The sequence below is a fragment of the Orycteropus afer genome, unplaced genomic scaffold, assembly GCF_000298275.1.
Source record: "Orycteropus afer afer isolate SDZICR_OR568_19922 unplaced genomic scaffold, OryAfe1.0 scaffold00321, whole genome shotgun sequence".
Taxonomy (NCBI): domain Eukaryota; kingdom Metazoa; phylum Chordata; class Mammalia; order Tubulidentata; family Orycteropodidae; genus Orycteropus; species Orycteropus afer.
In genome coordinates, this window is record NW_006921908.1 from 3,798,604 (window position 1) to 3,805,446 (window position 6,843).

Sequence of the window (6,843 nt, forward strand, 5' to 3'; positions counted from 1 at the left end):
GGACTCGACAGCAAACAGCAACAACAACAACAACATAGCTAAGAGCAAGGGCATTGAACTCAGACATGTGTTGAGTTTACTTTTAGCAAGTCACTGAAACTTCTGGACTTAGGTTTTCTCATCTGAAGGATGCAAAAATTGGAAACAGAGAAAAAGAAGCAGTATCTGGAAAACATGGTTTTGGTGATAGCAATGACACAGGAGATAGCATGATAAATTTTGCAAGATCAATGACTTAATAAATGCAAATACATTTGCATAAACAGTGGCTATAAACATGGACTAGGTTGGATGGAATACATAGGATTCATATTGACTATCTGTGGAAAAAGATAATGGAATACCTCAATATTATCAGTCAGAACAAGGTCAGGAGCTAACTGTGGAACAGACCATCTATTACTCATATGCAAGTTCAAGTTTAACCTAAAAAAAATTAAAGCAAGTGCATGAAAGACAAAAAGTATGACCCTGAGTATATCTCACCTGACCAGAATTACTGGTTGGATAGAGTCTGGTGGAACCCTGAAGACTATGGCCCTTCTAGTCTAGAAATGGAGTCACTTCTATGGATTGGCTCTCAACTCAACAGTAGAAAGACCTACATGCAGAACACCTACCCCAGGGTGATACTCTCACCTTCTCTAGGGAGATGCACCCCTTAGAGCAATCAGCCATGAGACACCAGAGGGGCAGCATTCACTGGAAAAACTGGACAGACAGGAATGCATAGTTAAGAAGGTTACAGGGAAGGAGTAGTCACAGGGACAGGAGGTGAGGAGAGTTTGTTATGGTCAGGGATGGTAATCAGGGTGAGAAACCAAATGAGCACAAGCTATTGAATGTAAAACAAATTTTCTCCATAAATTTGCACCCAAAGCATGATAAAATGAAAATAAATAAATAAAGATTATCTCAGGAATAGATTTGACTCATTGAACAGTAATGATGGAAGGTCAGACAAGACATCAAGGACACCATACACGAAGAAAGCAAAATGTCATTAAAAAGACAAGACAGAAAGGACCAAAATTGTATGTCAGAAGAAACTCTGAAACTTGCTCTTGAGAGTACGGTAACCAAAGTGAATGGAAGTAATAACCAAGTAAAAGACTTTAACAGAAGACTTTAAAGGGCACTCAAGAAGAAAGTAAAGTAGCATAACAACATATGAAAAGACCTGGGGAAAACCAATACAAAAGAAGGGACTTTTTCTCAATCTGAAAGAAGTGAAGAAAAATGTCAAACCTGGATTTGTAATATTGAAGGGTTCTATGGGCAAATTATTGATTATGTAGAAGTATCAAAATAAGATGGAAGATTATGGCACCAAGAATAATTGGTAGACGTTCACTTATTTCAGGAAGTAGCATATGATCATGAAACAATGGTATTGGAGGAAAACGTCCAAGCAGCACTGAAGGCATTGATAAAAAACAAGGCTCCAAGAATCAATGGAATATCAATTGAGATATTTCAACAAATAGATGCAACACCAGAAATACTTACTCTTCTATTGTAAGAAATTTGGAAGACAGCTACCTGGGCCAACCAACAGGAAAAGATACAAGTTTGTGCTCATTACAAAGAAAGGAGATCCAACCATAGTTGTAAAAATATATTACAGGGAACTTCCAGAAATTCAAGCCAGATTCCAAAAAGAATGAGGGATATCATTGATGATGTCAGATGCCTCTTGGCTGAAAGCACAGAATACCAGAAAGATGTTTACCTGTGTTTTACTGATAATGCTAAGGTATTCAACTGTGTGGATCATAACAAATTATGGATAACATTGAGAAGAATGGGAATTCCAAAACACTTCATTGTGCTCATAAGGAACCTGTAAAAAACTAAAAGGCAGTAATTGGAACAGAACAAGGGATAATCTTTGGCTTAAAATCATGAAAATTATGTGTTGAGGTTATATCATTTTATGATACACATTCAATCTGCTGAGCAAATAATCTGAAAAAGCTGGACTAAATGAAGCATGAGACATCAGGATTGGAGAAAAAGTCATTAACGATATGTGTTATGCAGATGATACAAACTTGCTTGCTGAAAGCAAAGAGAAACTGAAGCACTTACTGATGAAGATCAAAGACTATAGTCCTCGGTATGAATTACACATCAACACAAAGACAACAAAAGTCTTCACAATGGGACCAATAGGCAACAACATGATATGTTGTTGTTAGGTGCTGAGGAGTTGGTTTTGAGTCATAGCAACTTCAGGCACAACAGAAGGAAACACTGCCTAGGATGTCAGGAGACATCTTCATATTTGTTGCTATGCTTGAGCTCATTGTTGCAACTACTGTGTCAATCCATTTTGTTGAGGTTCTTCCTCTTTTTTGCCGACTACCTACTTTAGCAAGCATGATGTCTTTTTTCCAGTGACTGGTCCCACCAAAATATGTTCAAAGTACAATAGGTGAAATCTGGCCATCTTCTCTTCTAAGAAGCATTCTGATTGTACTTTCTGCAAGACAAATTTGTTTTTATATCAAGTAGTCCATGGTAAATTCATTATTCTTTGCCAACACCACCATTCAAATGCATCAATTCTTGTGCAGTCTTCCTTATTTATTGTCCAGCTTTCACATGCATATGTGGCTATTGAAAAAACTATGGCTTGGGTCAGGCATATGTTAGTCTTCAAAGTGACACCTTTACTCTCTAATGCTTTATAGAGGTCTTTTGCAACAGATTTTCCAAAGGCAATAAGTAGTTGTATTTCTTGACTGCTGCTTCTATAGGCATTGATTGTGGATCCAAGTAAAATGAAAAGTCAAGCTTTTCTTCATTTATCATCATGTTGCTTATTGGTGCAATTGTGAAGATTTTTGTTTTCTTATGTTGAGATGTGATCTATATTGAATGCTGTAATCTTTGCTCTTCATCAGTAAGTGCTTCAAGGGTTCTTTACTGTCAGTAAACAAGTTGTGTATCTGCATATTGCAAGTTGTTAATGAGTCTTCCTCCAATCCTGATTCTGGATATCATTAACAGCATCATGATATAAAGAACATATTGAAGTTGTCATGAATTTCATTTTACTTTGATCCACAATCAACAACTAAGGAAGCAACAATGAAAAAATCAAAGGGCTTATCATCGTGGTCAAATTTGCTGCAAAAGATCTTTTTAAAGTACTAAAAAGTGAAGATATTATCTTGAGCACTAAGGAAAACTTGACCCATGCCATAGTATTTTCAACTGGGTTATTGTCAGAGAAAGCTGGACAATGAATTAAAAGCCAGAAGAAGAATTGATACTTTTGGATTGTGGTGTTGGAGAAGAATATTGAATATACCATGGACTGTCAGCAGAAGAATAAATCTGTCCTGGAATAAGCATAGTCAGAATGCTCCTCGGAAGGTACAATGGTGAGACTCTGTCTCATGTACTTTGGACATGTTGTCAGGAAGGACTAGACCATGGAGAAAGCATCGTATTTGGTAAAATAAAAGGTTAGTGAAAAAGAGGAAGACAGTCAATGTGGTGGATTGACACAATGGCTTCAACTATGGGCTAAAACACTGCAACAATTAGAAGGATGGCCAAGGACTGTGGAGTGTTTCATTCTGTTTACATAAGGTCACTGTGAGTCATAACTTGGACAACAGCACCTAACAAGACAACAACAAATTGGAACAACTATGTTGTAGTCTTATTTTGAGAACTAAAGTATGTCAATAAATTTTTACAGGTGAGCACATTATAAATTGCAAATATGATAAATGTAGAATAGGGCTCCATGTGTTTCTTGCTTGCATTCCAATCTCCTCGGAAGAAAGGTTGGGCAAACTACTTCCATAGTGATACTGCCTCAGAAACCCAAGGAGTGGTTGCTATGAGTGGGGTCCAACTCGACAGCACATAACAACAACAACATATTCCACTTAGCATTATTAGATTCATAATTTTATAATATATTTCATTCTTATGAAATGCAAACGTGTTTTCTACTCTAGAACTATGCCTTCCTATTCTTCTCTTTTGGGTTTTATGTTTCTTTTTGATAGAGTTTGTATGTTGTTTCTTTCCAAATATCTAAAAATTTAAAGGCTTGGCTAACTCTTGAACATCAGTGAGCTATGCAAACAAACATTTCAAAGAATGATGAATCATAAAATTCAAAGAAGAAATTTTAAATTCAAGAACAAATGTTTTTGGTGTTTTCTTTTGAAACTTTTTGACAGTTGGGTTAACTATTTTATCTACTTTAAACATAACTGGAATTTTGCTTTCTAATAAAGTAGAGACCTCATTGTCTATAACAACACTTTTTACATTTAGACTACAGATTTATTATTTATTCTTTCTATGCATTTTTTTCTGTCTAAATATATTGATACTATAATGAAGTGGGATTTATGTTCCCCATTTTGAAGACAGAAACCAAGATTTATAAAAGGTAAGTTAAAATGTTAAGTTTTAGAGGTAGAACTCAATCTTGGACATCTTATTCTGGCACTCATTAGCAATGCCAAAATATCTATTGTATACTGTTAGTTTTGAATGGCCCTAATCTATCATAAAGGAGTCTTAGTAGCACAACTGTTAAAGTGCTCAGCTGCTAACCAAAAGGTTGATGATTTGAACCAACCAGTTGCTCCACAGGAGAAATATGTGGCAGTCTACTTTCTTAAAGATTACAATCTTGGAAATCCTATGGGGTAGTTTCTACTCTGTCCTATAGGATCAATATGAATCCAAATTGACTCAATGGCAGTGAAGATTTTTTTTTTTTTTAATCTATAATAAAGCCCACATTATTGACTTTATCTCATGGTGAGTTCTTCTGTGTTTACAAGTCATGTAATATACAATTTTGTTTGTGTTTTATAAGTCTTTGAATTCTTTGCAAATATTCTTTGTCTCTTTCAGTTAAATTATAAACTCTTGATAAAAAGACTGAGGATTTGGAGGTTCTTATTCATTTCTTTGTTTTTTTATTCCCTTGTGGCATGTTGAATGGATATGAACATATTTTACCAAAAAAAAAAAAAAACAAACTCACTGCAGTGGAGTCAGATCCGACTCATGAAGACCTGTCCTTGGGTTTCTGAGGCAGCATCACTACAGAAGTAGATTGTCTAACGTTCCTTCCGAGCATATGTTTTAGCTACCTGAAAATCCTTGATAAACACATTAAAATAATATACACTTGAAAAGATTCTAAGATTTCGAGCCACTCAGATCTAGATTCAAATATGCTCTTTGCCATTTCCTAGTTTCATGACCTGACTAGGCTATGATGCTGACAATTGCACTTAGCCTTATTCTCTTCATCTACTTGTGAAACTAGTAATCTCTTTCTACAATAGTCATGTTCCCTGACACAGAAGCCATTTTAAAGTGCTAGTTTCCATGCTCCCATCATTCGCTGTATTCATTTGAGTAAATTTAAATACTGCACACTATCTCCTGCAACAAAACAACAAAAATAAGCTTATTTTTAATTCAGTATTCCAAAAATTCATTTATGCTCTTGGTTTGTTTTTTGAGTTACTTGACTTTGAGAAAGAAAATAGCTTTTTGTCCTTGGCAGTAGATTTTGTTGTTATTCTCCAAATTCATTTGCAATTCAAATTTAGATTTGCAATTCTTCTTTCTACTTAAATAATGTTTACAAGGATTTTTTTTTTTTCATCAATCTCATCTGAAAATCTGAAGGATAATAGAGAGGTAGAAGAAAATCTTTATAAATAATGCCATCTAATTATCATAAACCTATAACATATGAGAAGGAGAATATCTGTCAGTTTTTTAAAATTTTATATAAACTTTGGATGTCATTTGTGGAAGCCATGAGAATCTTACAGATTTCTAACTAATGGGAGACTAATTGACTAAGGATCCTGGCTGTTGCACTTTGAAATTCACTGCAGTGTTTACAGCAAGGCCACGTTTCTGATGAGCTGCTCCCAGTCAATGACAGTGCAGCTGGCTATTAATCTGGTCCTTTCCTGGTCACATGTGACTCCTTGAGGACTCTGACCTTGCTGACTTTTTCTAAACTGCATGTCACTCAGGGACACCTTTGCCCAATCATTTTGTCCTTTCTCCTTCAAATGGAGTTGATTTGCATCACACTATGACGGCTGTTGCAGACTTTCATTACTCCTTTCCTATTTTCTCTCAAACACATATTTTTCCCTAGTAAGATTTTTGCACATTTAATCCTGATTTCTGGCTTGGCTTGATTTCTTGGTGGACTTGGAGTAATACACAACTTTATTGCCCAAATGAAAGGTAAACAGGAAGAACAAGTAGGGTGGTGCTAGAGGAGTTAGTTCCTCCAAAGAGTTCTAGTGGAGCAGTGGTTAAACCTTTTGGCTGGTAACCAAAAGGTCAGTAGTTTTGAGCCCCTAGGCACTTTAAGGGACAAAGATAAGGCAGTCTGTTTCCATAAAGATTTACAGTCTTGGAAACCCTATGGGAGAGTTTTCCTTTGTTGCTATGAGTCACAATTGACTCAGTGTCTGGGTTTAGAGGGGCTAGAATGTATGATATATGAAAGAACTGAGAATATTTAGCTAGAAGACAAGGTCTTTAACACAGACTGTACCAGTTAACAATGCCAAAGGGAATCTTCTAACAAGCAAACCACTTATTTCATTAATCTTTCATTCAAATTTCCAATGAAATAATTTTTCTCCGAGGGTGAATAATTTTTAAATTTTAGATGATTTAAAAAATATGAAAATGAAGGTTAAGGAACAGCAACAGCAATATGTATATTATTTCCTTCCAGAAATCAACTACCTTTAATATTTTGACACATTCGCTTTCATATATATATATATATATATATATATATATATATATATA